The sequence below is a fragment of the Eucyclogobius newberryi genome, unplaced genomic scaffold (genome assembly GCF_026437365.1).
Source record: "Eucyclogobius newberryi isolate DKJ021-1_F unplaced genomic scaffold, fEucNew1.0.hap1 SCAF_29, whole genome shotgun sequence".
In the NCBI taxonomy this organism is placed as follows: Eukaryota; Metazoa; Chordata; class Actinopteri; order Gobiiformes; family Gobiidae; genus Eucyclogobius; species Eucyclogobius newberryi.
Genome location: NW_027315934.1, coordinates 784,313 through 798,412, shown reverse-complemented (window position 1 = coordinate 798,412; position 14,100 = coordinate 784,313). Strand labels below are relative to the sequence as shown.

At 41.7% G+C, this 14,100-nt stretch overlaps 7 non-coding genes across 7 annotated transcripts; 2 read left to right on the top strand and 5 right to left on the bottom strand.

Annotated features, from left to right (window-relative positions):
- Positions 1 to 337: 337 nt before the first annotated feature.
- trnaf-gaa (transfer RNA phenylalanine (anticodon GAA)) lies at positions 338 to 410 on the bottom strand. Its single transcript has one exon. It is a non-coding gene; the product is annotated as a tRNA-Phe (tRNA).
- A 2,020-nt stretch (positions 411 to 2,430) lies between these two features.
- Positions 2,431 to 2,503, bottom strand: trnaf-gaa (transfer RNA phenylalanine (anticodon GAA)). The gene has a single exon. It is a non-coding gene; the product is annotated as a tRNA-Phe (tRNA).
- A 2,020-nt stretch (positions 2,504 to 4,523) lies between these two features.
- trnaf-gaa (transfer RNA phenylalanine (anticodon GAA)) lies at positions 4,524 to 4,596 on the bottom strand. The gene has a single exon. It is a non-coding gene; the product is annotated as a tRNA-Phe (tRNA).
- A 2,146-nt stretch (positions 4,597 to 6,742) lies between these two features.
- trnaf-gaa (transfer RNA phenylalanine (anticodon GAA)) lies at positions 6,743 to 6,815 on the bottom strand. Its single transcript has one exon. It is a non-coding gene; the product is annotated as a tRNA-Phe (tRNA).
- A 2,142-nt stretch (positions 6,816 to 8,957) lies between these two features.
- On the bottom strand, positions 8,958 to 9,030 carry trnaf-gaa (transfer RNA phenylalanine (anticodon GAA)). Its single transcript has one exon. It is a non-coding gene; the product is annotated as a tRNA-Phe (tRNA).
- Positions 9,031 to 13,213: 4,183 nt separating this feature from the next.
- Positions 13,214 to 13,287, top strand: trnan-guu (transfer RNA asparagine (anticodon GUU)). Its single transcript has one exon. It is a non-coding gene; the product is annotated as a tRNA-Asn (tRNA).
- An 86-nt stretch (positions 13,288 to 13,373) lies between these two features.
- On the top strand, positions 13,374 to 13,447 carry trnat-agu (transfer RNA threonine (anticodon AGU)). The gene has a single exon. It is a non-coding gene; the product is annotated as a tRNA-Thr (tRNA).
- The last annotated feature ends 653 nt before the right edge of the window (positions 13,448 to 14,100 follow it).

Below are 14,100 nucleotides of genomic sequence, written 5' to 3'. Positions count from 1 at the left end.
AACGTGTGGCATAACGTAGCGAGAAAATGAACTAGTTCTGTGTGTCATTGGGCTATATCAAAGAGAGCAGCATTGAAGTAGGCAAACTTCTGCTTCATGGTTTCATTGTGTGGTGGTCATCACATCTGCCCTACACGCAGAAGGTCTTGGGTACAACATTCAGCAAAACCAAACATGTTACCAAACATGTTCATGCTAACAATGTTCCAACGAAAGCATGCTGTTTATGTTTTATAGATCCTTTCCTGGCCATTTATGTCCTGATCTCGCAAAATATCCAATAGACCCAGCATTCCTAATCATTGTATTTTTGAGCAAAGACTAACATTCAGGTACCTGCCGAAACCCGGGATTGAACCAGGGACCTTTAGATCTTCAGTCTAACGCTCTCCCAACTGAGCTATTTCGGCTACTTTTTCAGCAAATTAGGCAAGGGATCGAAACGTGTGGCATAACGTAGCGAGAAAATGAACTAGTTCTGTGTGTCCTTTTTTCTTTTCTTTCGATGAAACATAAAACAATACAGGACACGACCAGGGAGCAAAAATCGAAATAAAAAGAACATAAATAGCACTAAACATAAAATAAAAACAAAATCACATTTAAATGAAAATAGGGGTCCTACTTGGTCCAAAGTCGATCAAATTAGTGCTTATCCAAATTAAGCCTGAATGTCACTGTTTTCCATTCATCCAATGTCTAATGTCTGTTACTATGTCAGTCAAGTCTTTGATCGTTGGCGTGGTTGGTGTCGAGCATTTCTTTGTGATGGCCTTTTTCTCTACCGCCAAAAGTATGTTCCAAGGGTATCCATTTATTGTGTCCATGGCAGGAGTGTTGAGGCCCAAGTACATAGTTTTAAATTTGAGTGGGATGGCAAAGTCAAAAACAGTCTGCAGTGCCCTGTGAATTTTAGTCCATTATTTTTGAGCAACAGCACAGCCCCAAAACACCTGATAGTGGTTTGCCTGCTGGGTTCTCCAGCAGTTAGCATTTCCTTGTGAATAATGGGCACTTTGACATGGTGTGGTGAAAAAAACATATTTTTCCCCTTCAGGCATGTGATTTTGTGGTCTTCCTCAGGGCTGTTCCTACATTTCCACACTCTTGGTCAGACAAAACCAGGTTCACTTCTCGTTCCCATTGGTTTAGAATATACTTAGCAGAACGTCGTCCAGATTACCAATGCATTGAGATCATTTAGAAATGATTCCCCTCGCAAGTTCTGATTGATTGGTTTCAACGAAGATTACTGTCAGAGGATTATAGTGGTCATTTCTTTGTTTCATTTCTTGCTCATAATAAGTCCTTTAAAAGTCCTGTCTCTCCAAGTCAAAGGATTCCTTCAAAACGTCAATGCTTTTCATTTGAGTTTCTTTTGCAATGCGGTGAAACGTTTACGCCTTTTGTAATCCAGGCGTTGAATCATAAGCTTGGTCATAAGAAAACCAGCTCCAGATTTTAACAGCTTTGTTTAGTTTGTATGCTTTGGTTAGCTCCTTTCAGGGGGTAAGCACAGATTTTACCCAAAGATTCTTCATGTTTCTGCACTTTTTCAAAAGAGTAGCGCTGCTCTCGGGGCACTCAAGGTTCCACCGAGATTTGAACTCGGATCGCTGGATTCAAAGTGTGCTAACCATTACACCATGGAACCGCAGACTGCTCCTTGGAAGGATAACGGTGATCCAAAGCTCCAAGTCTTACATCAATCATCCCTTGCCCAAAAAATGAGAAACAAGGAGTGCAAACAGTGCAAACAATCTTGATGTGCAGCAATACTTTTCCCTCTCTTAATGCAAAGTGTAGCAGCAGTAAACTTGAGGGAGAAAGGTATGGGTTTGAGGGCTCTTCTTGTGGGCTTTACTGTCCTTGTAAATCTTTTTCATAGACAAAAAGTAGGCATTTCCTTTTTACTAAACAGGCCCTAAACGAACCACCAACCTTTCGCCTACCAGCAGAACGCGCTAGCCGATCGCGCCACAGAGGCGAGAATCTTGACATACCCATAAAAGGGTTACCCCTCTAATTGCAATTAGAAATGAAGAAAAACTCTGGATTCAGAGCGCTAACCGCTATACCGTTGAACCACACCTTTCTACAGGATGTCCTGTTTTGAAAATAAGTGTGACATTTGATCATTGGGCTATATCAAAGAGAGCAGCATTGAAGTAGGCAAACTTCTGCTTCATGGTTTCATTGTGTGGTGGTCATCACATCTGCCCTACACGCAGAAGGTCTTGGGTACAACATTCAGCAAAACCAAACATGTTACCAAACATGTTCATGCTAACAATGTTCCAACGAAAGCATGCTGTTTATGTTTTATAGATCCTTTCCAGGCCATTTATGTCCTGATCTCGCAAAATATCCAATAGACCCAGCATTCCTATTCATTGTATTTTTGAGCAAAGACTAACATTCAGGTACACCTACCGAAACCCGGGATTGAACCAGGGACCTTTAGATCTTCAGTCTAACGCTCTCCCTACTGAGCTATTTCGCCTACTTTTTCAGCAAATTAGGCAAGGGAGCGAAACGTGTGGCATAACGTAGCGAGAAAATGAACTAGTTCTGTGTGTCCTTTTTTCTTTTCTTTCGATGAAACATAAAACAATACAGGACACGACCAGGGAGCAAAAATCGAAATAAAAAGAACATAAATAGCACTAAACATAAAATAAAAACAAAATCACATTTAAATGAAAATAGGGGTCCTACTTGGTCCAAAGTCGATCAAATTAGTGCTTATCCAAATTAAGCCTGAATGTCACTGTTTTCCATTCATCCAATGTCTAATGTCTGTTACTATGTCAGTCAAGTCTTTGATCGTTGGCGTGGTTGGTGTCGAGCATTTCTTTGTGATGGCCTTTTTCTCTACCGCCAAAAGTATGTTCCAAGGGTATCCATTTATTGTGTCCATGGCAGGAGTGTTGAGGCCCAAGTACATAGTTTTAAATTTGAGTGGGATGGCAAAGTCAAAAACAGTCTGCAGTGCCCTGTGAATTTTAGTCCATTATTTTTGAGCAACAGCACAGCCCCAAAACACCTGATAGTGGTTTGCCTGCTGGGTTCTCCAGCAGTTAGCATTTCCTTGTGAATAATGGGCACTTTGACATGGTGTGGTGAAAAAAACATATTTTTCCCCTTCAGGCATGTGATTTTGTGGTCTTCCTCAGGGCTGTTCCTACATTTCCACACTCTTGGTCAGACAAAACCAGGTTCACTTCTCGTTCCCATTGGTTTAGAATATACTTAGCAGAACGTCGTCCAGATTACCAATGCATTGAGATCATTTAGAAATGATTCCCCTCGCAAGTTCTGATTGATTGGTTTCAACGAAGATTACTGTCAGAGGATTATAGTGGTCATTTCTTTGTTTCATTTCTTGCTCATAATAAGTCCTTTAAAAGTCCTGTCTCTCCAAGTCAAAGGATTCCTTCAAAACGTCAATGCTTTTCATTTGAGTTTCTTTTGCAATGCGGTGAAACGTTTACGCCTTTTGTAATCCAGGCGTTGAATCATAAGCTTGGTCATAAGAAAACCAGCTCCAGATTTTAACAGCTTTGTTTAGTTTGTATGCTTTGGTTAGCTCCTTTCAGGGGGTAAGCACAGATTTTACCCAAAGATTCTTCATGTTTCTGCACTTTTTCAAAAGAGTAGCGCTGCTCTCGGGGCACTCAAGGTTCCACCGAGATTTGAACTCGGATCGCTGGATTCAAAGTGTGCTAACCATTACACCATGGAACCGCAGACTGCTCCTTGGAAGGATAACGGTGATCCAAAGCTCCAAGTCTTACATCAATCATCCCTTGCCCAAAAAATGAGAAACAAGGAGTGCAAACAGTGCAAACAATCTTGATGTGCAGCAATACTTTTCCCTCTCTTAATGCAAAGTGTAGCAGCAGTAAACTTGAGGGAGAAAGGTATGGGTTTGAGGGCTCTTCTTGTGGGCTTTACTGTCCTTGTAAATCTTTTTCATAGACAAAAAGTAGGCATTTCCTTTTTACTAAACAGGCCCTAAACGAACCACCAACCTTTCGCCTACCAGCAGAACGCGCTAGCCGATCGCGCCACAGAGGCGAGAATCTTGACATACCCATAAAAGGGTTACCCCTCTAATTGCAATTAGAAATGAAGAAAAACTCTGGATTCAGAGCGCTAACCGCTATACCGTTGAACCACACCTTTCTACAGGATGTCCTGTTTTGAAAATAAGTGTGACATTTGATCATTGGGCTATATCAAAGAGAGCAGCATTGAAGTAGGCAAACTTCTGCTTCATGGTTTCATTGTGTGGTGGTCATCACATCTGCCCTACACGCAGAAGGTCTTGGGTACAACATTCAGCAAAACCAAACATGTTACCAAACATGTTCATGCTAACAATGTTCCAACGAAAGCATGCTGTTTATGTTTTATAGATCCTTTCCAGGCCATTTATGTCCTGATCTCGCAAAATATCCAATAGACCCAGCATTCCTATTCATTGTATTTTTGAGCAAAGACTAACATTCAGGTACACCTACCGAAACCCGGGATTGAACCAGGGACCTTTAGATCTTCAGTCTAACGCTCTCCCTACTGAGCTATTTCGCCTACTTTTTCAGCAAATTAGGCAAGGGAGCGAAACGTGTGGCATAACGTAGCGAGAAAATGAACTAGTTCTGTGTGTCCTTTTTTCTTTTCTTTCGATTAAACATAAAACAATACAGAACACGACCAGGGAGCAAAAATCGAAATAAAAAGAACATAAATAGTACTAAACATAAAATAAAAACAAAATCACATTTAAATGAAAATAGGGCTCCTACTTGGTCCAAAGTCGATCAAATTAGTGCTTATCCAAATTAAGCCTGAATGTCACTGTTTTCCATTCATCCAATGTCTAATGTCTGTTACTATGTCAGTCAAGTCTTTGATCGTTGGCGTGGTTGGTGTCGAGCATTTCTTTGTGATGGCCTTTTTCTCTACCGCCAAAAGTATGTTCCAAGGGTATCCATTTATTGTGTCCATGGCAGGAGTGTTGAGGCCCAAGTACATAGTTTTAAATTTGAGTGGGATGGCAAAGTCAAAAACAATCTGCAGTGCCCTGTGAATTTCAGTCCATTATTTTTGAGCAACAGCACAGCCCCAAAACACCTGATAGTGGTTTGCCTGCTGGGTTCTCCAGCAGTTAGCATTTCCTTGTGAATAATGGGCACTTTGACATGGTGTGGTGAAAAAAACATATTTTTCCCCTTCAGGCATGTGATTTTGTGGTCTTCCTCAGGGCTGTTCCTACATTTCCACACTCTTGGTCAGACAAAACCAGGTTCACTTCTCGTTCCCATTGGTTTAGAATATACTTAGCAGAACGTTGTCCAGATTACCAATGCATTGAGATCATTTAGAAATGATTCCCCTCGCAAGTTCTGATTGATTGGCTTCAACGAAGATTACTGTCAGAGGATTATAGTGGTCATTTCTTTGTTTCATTTCTTGCTTATAATAAGTCCTATAAAAGTCCTGTCTCTCCAAGTCAAAGGATTCCTTCAACACATCAATGCTTTTCATTTGATTTTCTTTTGCAATGCGGTGAAACGTTTACGCCTTTTGTAATCCAGGCGTTGAATCATAAGCTTGGTCATAAGAAAACCAGCTCCAGATTTTAACAGCTTTGTTTAGTTTGTATGCTTTGGTTAGCTCCTTTCAGGGGGTAAGCACAGATTTTACCCAAAGATTCTTCATGTTTCTGCACTTTTTCAAAAGAGTAACGCTACTCTCGGGGCACTCAAGGTTCCACTGAGATTTGAACTCGGATCGCTGGATTCAAAGTGTGCTAACCATTACACCATGGAACCGCAGACTGCTCCTTGGAAGGATAACGGTGATCCAAAGCTACAAGTCTTTACATCAATCATCCCTTGCCCAAAAAATGAGAAACAAGGAGTGCAAACAGTGCAAAGAATCTTGATGTGCAGCAATACTTTTCCCTCTCTTAATGCAAAGTGTAGCAGCAGTGAACTTGAGGGAGAAAGGTATGGGTTTGAGGGCTCTTCTTGTGGGCTTTACTGTCCTTGTAAATCTTTTTCATAGACAAAAAGTAGGCATTTCCTGTTAACTAAACAGGCCCTTTGACCAAGGAAGCCCCAGCGCCGTAATGATTTCCTGGTTTCCTTACATAATTACATACTGTGGTTACTTGGGGGATTGTATTTCTTGCTTGCTCTGGCAGGGTGAGCATTCGTCCCTGGGTGGGCTCGAACCACCAACTTTTCGCCTACCAGCAGAAGGCGCTAGCTGATTGCGCCACAGAGGCGAGAATCTTGACATACCCGTAAAAGGGTTACCCCTCTAATTGCAATTAGAAATGAAGAAAAAACTCTGGATATAGAGCGCTAACCGCTATACCGTTTAACCACACCTTTCTACAGGATGTCCTGTTTTGAAAATAAGTATGACATTTGATCATTGGGCTATATCAAAGAGAGCAGCATTGAAGTAGGCAAACTTCTGCTTCATGGTTTCATTGTGTGGTGGTCATCACATCTGCCCTACACGCAGAAGGTCTTGGGTACAACATTCAGCAAAACCAAACATGTTACCAAACATGTTCATGCTAACAATGTTCCAACGAAAGCATGCTGTTTATGTTTTATAGATCCTTTCCAGGCCATTTATGTCCTGATCTCGCAAAATATCCAATAGACCCAGCATTCCTATTCATTGTATTTTTGAGCAAAGACTAACATTCAGGTACACCTCCCGAAACCCGGGATTGAACCAGGGACCTTTAGATCTTCAGTCTAACGCTCTCCCAACTGAGCTATTTCGGCTACTTTTTCAGCAAATTAGGCAAGGGATCGAAACGTGTGGCATAACGTAGTGAGAAAATGAACTAGTTCTGTGTGTCCTTTTTTCTTTTCTTTCGATGAAACATAAAACAATACAGGACACGACCAGGGAGCAAAAATCGAAATAAAAAGAACATAAATAGCACTAAACATAAAATAAAAACAAAATCACATTTAAATGAAAATAGGGGTCCTACTTGGTCCAAAGTCGATCAAATTAGTGCTTATCCAAATTAAGCCTGAATGTCACTGTTTTCCATTCATCCAATGTCTAATGTCTGTTACTATGTCAGTCAAGTCTTTGATCGTTGGCGTGGTTGGTGTCGAGCATTTCTTTGTGATGGCCTTTTTCTCTACAGCCAAAAGTATGTTCCAAGGGTATCCATTTATTGTGTCCATGGCAGGAGTGTTGAGGCCCAAGTACATAGTTTTAAATTTGAGTGGGATGGCAAAGTCAAAAACAATCTGCAGTGCCCTGTGAATTTCAGTCCATTATTTTTGAGCAACAGCACAGCCCCAAAACACCTGAGAGTGGTTTGCCTGCTGGGTTCTCCAGCAGTTAGCATTTCCTTGTGAATAATGGGCACTTTGACATGGTGTGGTGAAAAAAACATATTTTTCCCCTTCAGTTATGTGATTTTGTGGTCTTCCTCAGGGCTGTTCCTACATTTCCACACTCTTGGTCAGACAAAACCAGGTTCACTTCTCGTTCCCATTGGTTTAGAATATACTTAGCAGAACGTTGTCCAGATTACCAATGCATTGAGATCATTTAGAAATGATTCCCCTCGCAAGTTCTGATTGATTGGCTTCAACGAAGATTACTGTCAGAGGATTATAGTGGTCATTTCTTTGTTTCATTTCTTGCTTATAATAAGTCCTATAAAAGTCCTGTCTCTCCAAGTCAAAGGATTCCTTCAACACATCAATGCTTTTCATTTGATTTTCTTTTGCAATGCGGTGAAACGTTTACGCCTTTTGTAATCCAGGCGTTGAATCATAAGCTTGGTCATAAGAAAACCAGCTCCAGATTTTAACAGCTTTGTTTAGTTTGTATGCTTTGGTTAGCTCCTTTCAGGGGGTAAGCACAGATTTTACCCAAAGATTCTTCATGTTTCTGCACTTTTTCAAAAGAGTAACGCTACTCTCGGGGCACTCAAGGTTCCACTGAGATTTGAACTCGGATCGCTGGATTCAAAGTGTGCTAACCATTACACCATGGAACCGCAGACTGCTCCTTGGAAGGATAACGGTCATCCAAAGCTACAAGTAACATCAATCATCCCTTGCCCAAAAAATGAGAAACAAGGAGTGCAAACAGTGCAAACAATCTTGATGTGCAGCAATACTTTTCCCTCTCTTAATGCAAAGTGTAGCAGCAGTAAACTTGAGGGAGAAAGGTATGGGTTTGAGGGCTCTTCTTGTGGGCTTTACTGTCCTTGTAAATCTTTTTCATAGACAAAAAGTAGGCATTTCCTGTTAACTAAACAGGCCCTTTGACCAAGGAAGCCCCAGCGCCGTAATGATTTCCTGGTTTCCTTACATAATTACATACTGTGGTTACTTGTGGGATTGTATTTCTTGCTTGCTCTGGCAAGGTGAGCAGTCGTCCCTGGGTGGGCTCGAACCACCAACTTTTCGCCTACCAGCAAAACGCGCTAGCCGATTGCGCCACAGAGGCGAGAATCTTGACATACCCGTAAAAGGGTTATCCCTCTAATTGCAATTAGAAATGAAGAAAAACTCTGGATTCAGAGCGCTAACCGCTATACCGTTGAACCACACCTTTCTACAGGATGTCCTGTTTTGAAAATAAGTATGACATTTGATCATTGGGCTATATCAAAGAGAGCAGCATTGAAGTAGGCAAACTTCTGCTTCATGGTTTCATTGTGTGGTGGTCATCACATCTGCCCTACACGCAGAAGGTCTTGGGTACAACATTCAGCAAAACCAAACATGTTACCAAACATGTTCATGCTAACAATGTTCCAACGAAAGCATGCTGTTTATGTTTTATAGATCCTTTCCAGGCCATTTATGTCCTGATCTCGCAAAATATCTAATAGACCCAGCATTCCAATTCATTGTATTTTTGAGCAAAGACTAACATTCAGGTCCACCTGCCGAAACCCGGGAGTGAACCAGGGACCTTTAGATCTTCAGTCTAACGCTCTCCCAACTGAGCTATTTCGGCTACTTTTTCAGCAAATTAGGCAAGGGATCAAAACGTGTGGCATAACGTAGCGAGAAAATGAACTAGTTCTGTGTGTCCTTTTTTCTTTTCTTTCGATGAAACATAAAACAATACAGGACACGACCAGGGAGCAAAATTCGAAATAAAAAGAACATAAATAGCACTAAACATAAAATAAAAACAAAATCACATTTAAATGAAAATAGGGGTCCTACTTGGTCCAAAGTCGATCAAATTAGTGCTTATCCAAATTAAGCCTGAATGTCACTGTTTTCCATTCATCCAATGTCTAATGTCTGTTACTATGTCAGTCAAGTCTTTGATCGTTGGCGTGGTTGGTGTCGAGCATTTCTTTGTGATGGCCTTTTTCTCTACAGCCAAAAGTATGTTCCAAGGGTATCCATTTATTGTGTCCATGGCAGGAGTGTTGAGGCCCAAGTACATAGTTTTAAATTTGAGTGGGATGGCAAAGTCAAAAACAGTCTGCAGTGCCCTGTGAATTTCAGTCCATTATTTTTGAGCAACAGCACAGCCCCAAAACACCTGATAGTGGTTTGCCTGCTGGGTTCTCCAGCAGTTAGCATTTCCTTGTGAATAATGGGCACTTTGACATGGTGTGGTGAAAAAAACATATTTTTCCCCTTCAGGCATGTGATTTTGTGGTCTTCCTCAGGGCTGTTCCTACATTTCCACACTCTTGGTCAGACAAAACCAGGTTCACTTCTCGTTCCCATTGGTTTAGAATATACTTAGCAGAACGTTGTCCAGATTACCAATGCATTGAGATCATTTAGAAATGATTCCCATCGCAAGTTCTGATTGATTGGCTTCAACGAAGATTACTGTCAGAGGATTATAGTGGTCATTTCTTTGTTTCATTTCTTGCTTATAATAAGTCCAATAAAAGTCCTGTCTCTCCAAGTCAAAGGATTCCTTCAACACATCAATGCTTTTCATTTGAGTTTCTTTTGCAATGCGGTGAAACGTTTACGCCTTTTGTAATCCAGGCGTTGAATCATAAGCTTGGTCATAAGAAAACCAGCTCCAGATTTTAACAGCTTTGTTTAGTTTGTATGCTTTGGTTAGCTCCTTTCAGGGGGTAAGCACAGATTTTACCCAAAGATTCTTCATGTTTCTGCACTTTTTCAAAAGAGTAACGCTACTCTCGGGGCACTCAAGGTTCCACTGAGATTTGAACTCGGATCGCTGGATTCAAAGTGTGCTAACCATTACACCATGGAACCGCAGACTGCTCCTTGGAAGGATAACGGTGATCCAAAGCTACAAGTCTTTACATCAATCATCCCTTGCCCAAAAAATGAGAAACATGGAGTGCAAACAGTGCAAACAATCTTGATGTGCAGCAATACTTTTCCCTCTCTTAAAACCCTTTAAGCGCCAAAGTCGCAGAAATGCAACTTTACCGTACAAGGAAATTAATGAAATAATAGTAGAAAATGAATCACTTCAGTCATTGGTCGGTTCGGTGCAACTTCCCTTTATTAGCCAGGTATGATCCAGGGCAGATCCGGTAAGGAAAAAAATGGCTGGAGGAAGTACACGTGGCATGCAATTTACAGCAGATTCTGACTCTGAAGGGTATTATCTCCCCGAGAGTGACGATGGATTTCCAAGTGGAGATGAAGGGACTTCGAAACAACGGACAGATGCAAAGGACAGACGGAGGCGAGGAACCAGTGGAACCAGTGGCTGCAGTAAAACTTGCCCGGTGGATGAGAGCTGGGACATGCTGAGAGAGGTCGAGGTATTTGAGGCATGGATCAAACCTTTTGAAGACCCAGTTGGCTACACAGGAGAGATGGATCTGACGGATGCTAATCCATTTGATATTCTGTCACTCTTTCTGACCGATCAGTTTTGGACTTTCATTACTGATGAGACAAATAGATATGCACATCAGTGTATGGCACCTATGATTCTGAAGCCACATTCAAGATTTCTTGAGTGGTATGATGTATCAGTCACCGAAATGAAAGCTTTCTTCGCTTTGCATCTCTCCATGGGCCTTGTTGAGAAACCTGAAATCGAGGATTACTGGGGAACATTTTGGCTTACACAAACGCCTGGATTTGGAAATGTAATGTCAAGAAACAGATTTGAAATCATTCTTTCGTTCTTTCATTTTGTCAACAATAATGATTATGTGAGAACAGGCGAGCCCGGGCACGATAAACTGTTCAAAGTCCGCCCAATAATAGATTTGATTATTCCCAAATTTGCAGCAGTTTACAGTCCAATCAAGGAGCTTTCTTTAGATGAAATGACAATAGCTTTCAAGGGGAGATCTTCACTAAAATGTTACTCTCCGAATAAACCTGACAAATATGGCTATAGAGTGTATGCCCTGAGTGAAAGCTGTTCAGGGTATGTTTTGCGCTGGTCAATGCACACTGGACAGTACAAAAATAATGCAAGCAACATCAGTGCAACACACGCAGTTGTCCGTGAGTTGGTTTCTCCCTTTACGGGCAAAGGACACGAGATTTACATGGACAGTTACTATACCTCGCCTGTAATTGCAAATGAATTAGCAGATTTGGAAACTGGACTGTGTGGGACGGTAAGGATTACCAGGTTGGGGATGCCAAAATGCCTTGGTAAAAGTGGCTGAAAAAAGGAGATGACCCAGTTTTTTGCAGAAAGGGAAAACTCCTGGCTTGTGCTTGGCACGATACTAAACGTCTCACCATGTTGTCCACAGTCCATGGAAATGATTGTGTTCAGAGGAGGATCCGATCCAAGACAGATGACACTGGATTCCGTGACATCAAAAGACCTGTATGTGTCGACCAGTACAACGCCTACATGGGTGGAGTGGACACTGCTGACCAGAGGATGAAGACATACCTCTTTCCACACAGGTCCCGGAAATGGTATCATCGCATATTCAATGCCATTATAAGCATAAGTATTGTCAACTCACACATCATATACACCAAATCCACTCCAGGCCCACACAAACCTTTAAAGGTTTACATTCAGAACATTATTGATGCATTACTGGCTGATCACTCCAAAAAACAAGAAAGGCGCTCAAGACCGGAGGGTGAAATGCCACAGAGACTCACAGAGCGTCATTGGCTTTGTCAAGCAGAGGGACGTCCAGACTGCGCCGTGTGCTCTGACCGCTCTCGTACCAAAGGCAGGCGGCAATCAAAGTACAGGTGCCGTCAGTGTGGCGTTGGCCTCTGTGCGGTTCCATGCAACGAGAGATACCATACGCTAAAAAACTTTAAATGCTGTCATTTGGATATGTAAAAGTGCAGGGTACCTTGACCCTGGATGGACATCTTTTCTGTGATGGCTCTCTCCTTTCTTCACTGCTTTCTCCACAACCTGCCTGGCACCAATGATGGATGTATAAGTTGGAAAAATAAAAAAAATGAAAAAAATACATAATAAATACCGTGTTTGTCATCATTTGGTCAGAACTTGTAATCAGGGCCCGAGTTTGAAGATGTGAGCAAAAGGGGTGAAAATGGGTTAAAATGTGAAAAAACACCAAAATGAGCAAAATGAAATAATCCCCCATCATCAGTGCACTGTTTGCCCCCAGAAAAGCACTCCCCTGGGGCCTGGAGGTGATCTGACCATCATAGTATAGCACCATATGCCCCTGAGGGACTTAGAGTAAAAACCGAAATAGTACACTATACCTGAAAAGACTCTGTCATTTTTCGGCAATAGTACACTATAATTTATAAGGGCATTCAAAGGTTGTGGGTTCGAGTCCAACCAGAGTCGCTAATTGTGAGAGAACATACTAGTTTTTTTACAATGGAAAATCTGCTCGCTTTACTATCTGATGAAAGGCACTGCTGAACGAGGTTCAATTGCCAAGTGTGCTTGAAAAAGTAAGCAAATACATCGGCATTATGTCAAATAACATTATCTTGCACATTTTCCTCAATATCCAGATTAACTGCAGGATATTGAGTGCGCAATAAATTAGCGAGAGTCGATTGATTGAAAGACTTCCAGTTTTTTTATAGCTACATTGGTACAGGGGATTTAGCTCAAAGGTAGAAAGATTGATGCCCTCGCTCTCCATTAAACACAGTTGATTGGACAGGGGCTGAACTTTCGAATGTTGCTGGCTCTCTTTAAAAAAAAAGATATTGCGGCTTGTCGACTCGCAAATATTTTATTGAGCGGGCTGTTTGTCTCTGTGGCGCAATTGGCCAGCGCGCTCGGCTGTTAACCGGGAGGTTGGTGGTTCGAGCCCACCCAGGGACGATTGGAAGAGGTATAGCAGGCAAAATCTATGAGGTAATACTGGTCACTGAATATCTAGCTGAAACAGGTTGGAGTAGCTTTTAAGAGGTGCTGTGGCTTAGATGGTCAAAGTGCCTGTCTAGTAAACAGGAGATCCTGGGTTCAAATCCCAGCAGTGCCTTCATGATAGCCTTTCAAGCAAATCAGTTGTTTACATGTACAGAAAAACTTATCACCCGAAAGAGCTCTTTTACATTTTTTAATTAGAGATTGAAAAGTATCCCTGAATAAACAGAGTAAATGCACTCTTTTCACTCCTTGTTTCTCAGTTTGATGGTAAGGATTGATTGATTGATGTAGACCGTTTTTGGATGACTGTTTTGCTTTTGTGAAAAAGGGGAATCAGACAAAAGTTGCAAAGGCATTCAAAGGCTGTGAGTTCGAGACCCACCAGAGTCACTGCTGTAACCCCTGTTATCTACATTGGTAAATAGGAAAGCCTGCTTGTGTTATTAACTGATGAAAGGAACTGCTAAATTTGGTTCAAATACCACAGAATCCCAGTGTGCTATAGGCTGGCCACTGCTTGGTAGGAGTTTCCCGTACGTGAGTGACTGTTCCTTCCTTCCTTCACGTCCCGCTCAACCTCGTCTTCTTCTAAAGAGTTTGGCGCTGTCCTCAGAAGCTTTGGTCTTACTCAGCACCTGAGTGGCCCCACCAAGGGCAAAGGGCACACTCTGGACCTGCTAATGACAAAGCGGGTTAATATTTCAAATTACAGTGTGGTAAATGTTACTTTGATGGTTTCTGTATTTCTCCAGGTGCAATGAGTTT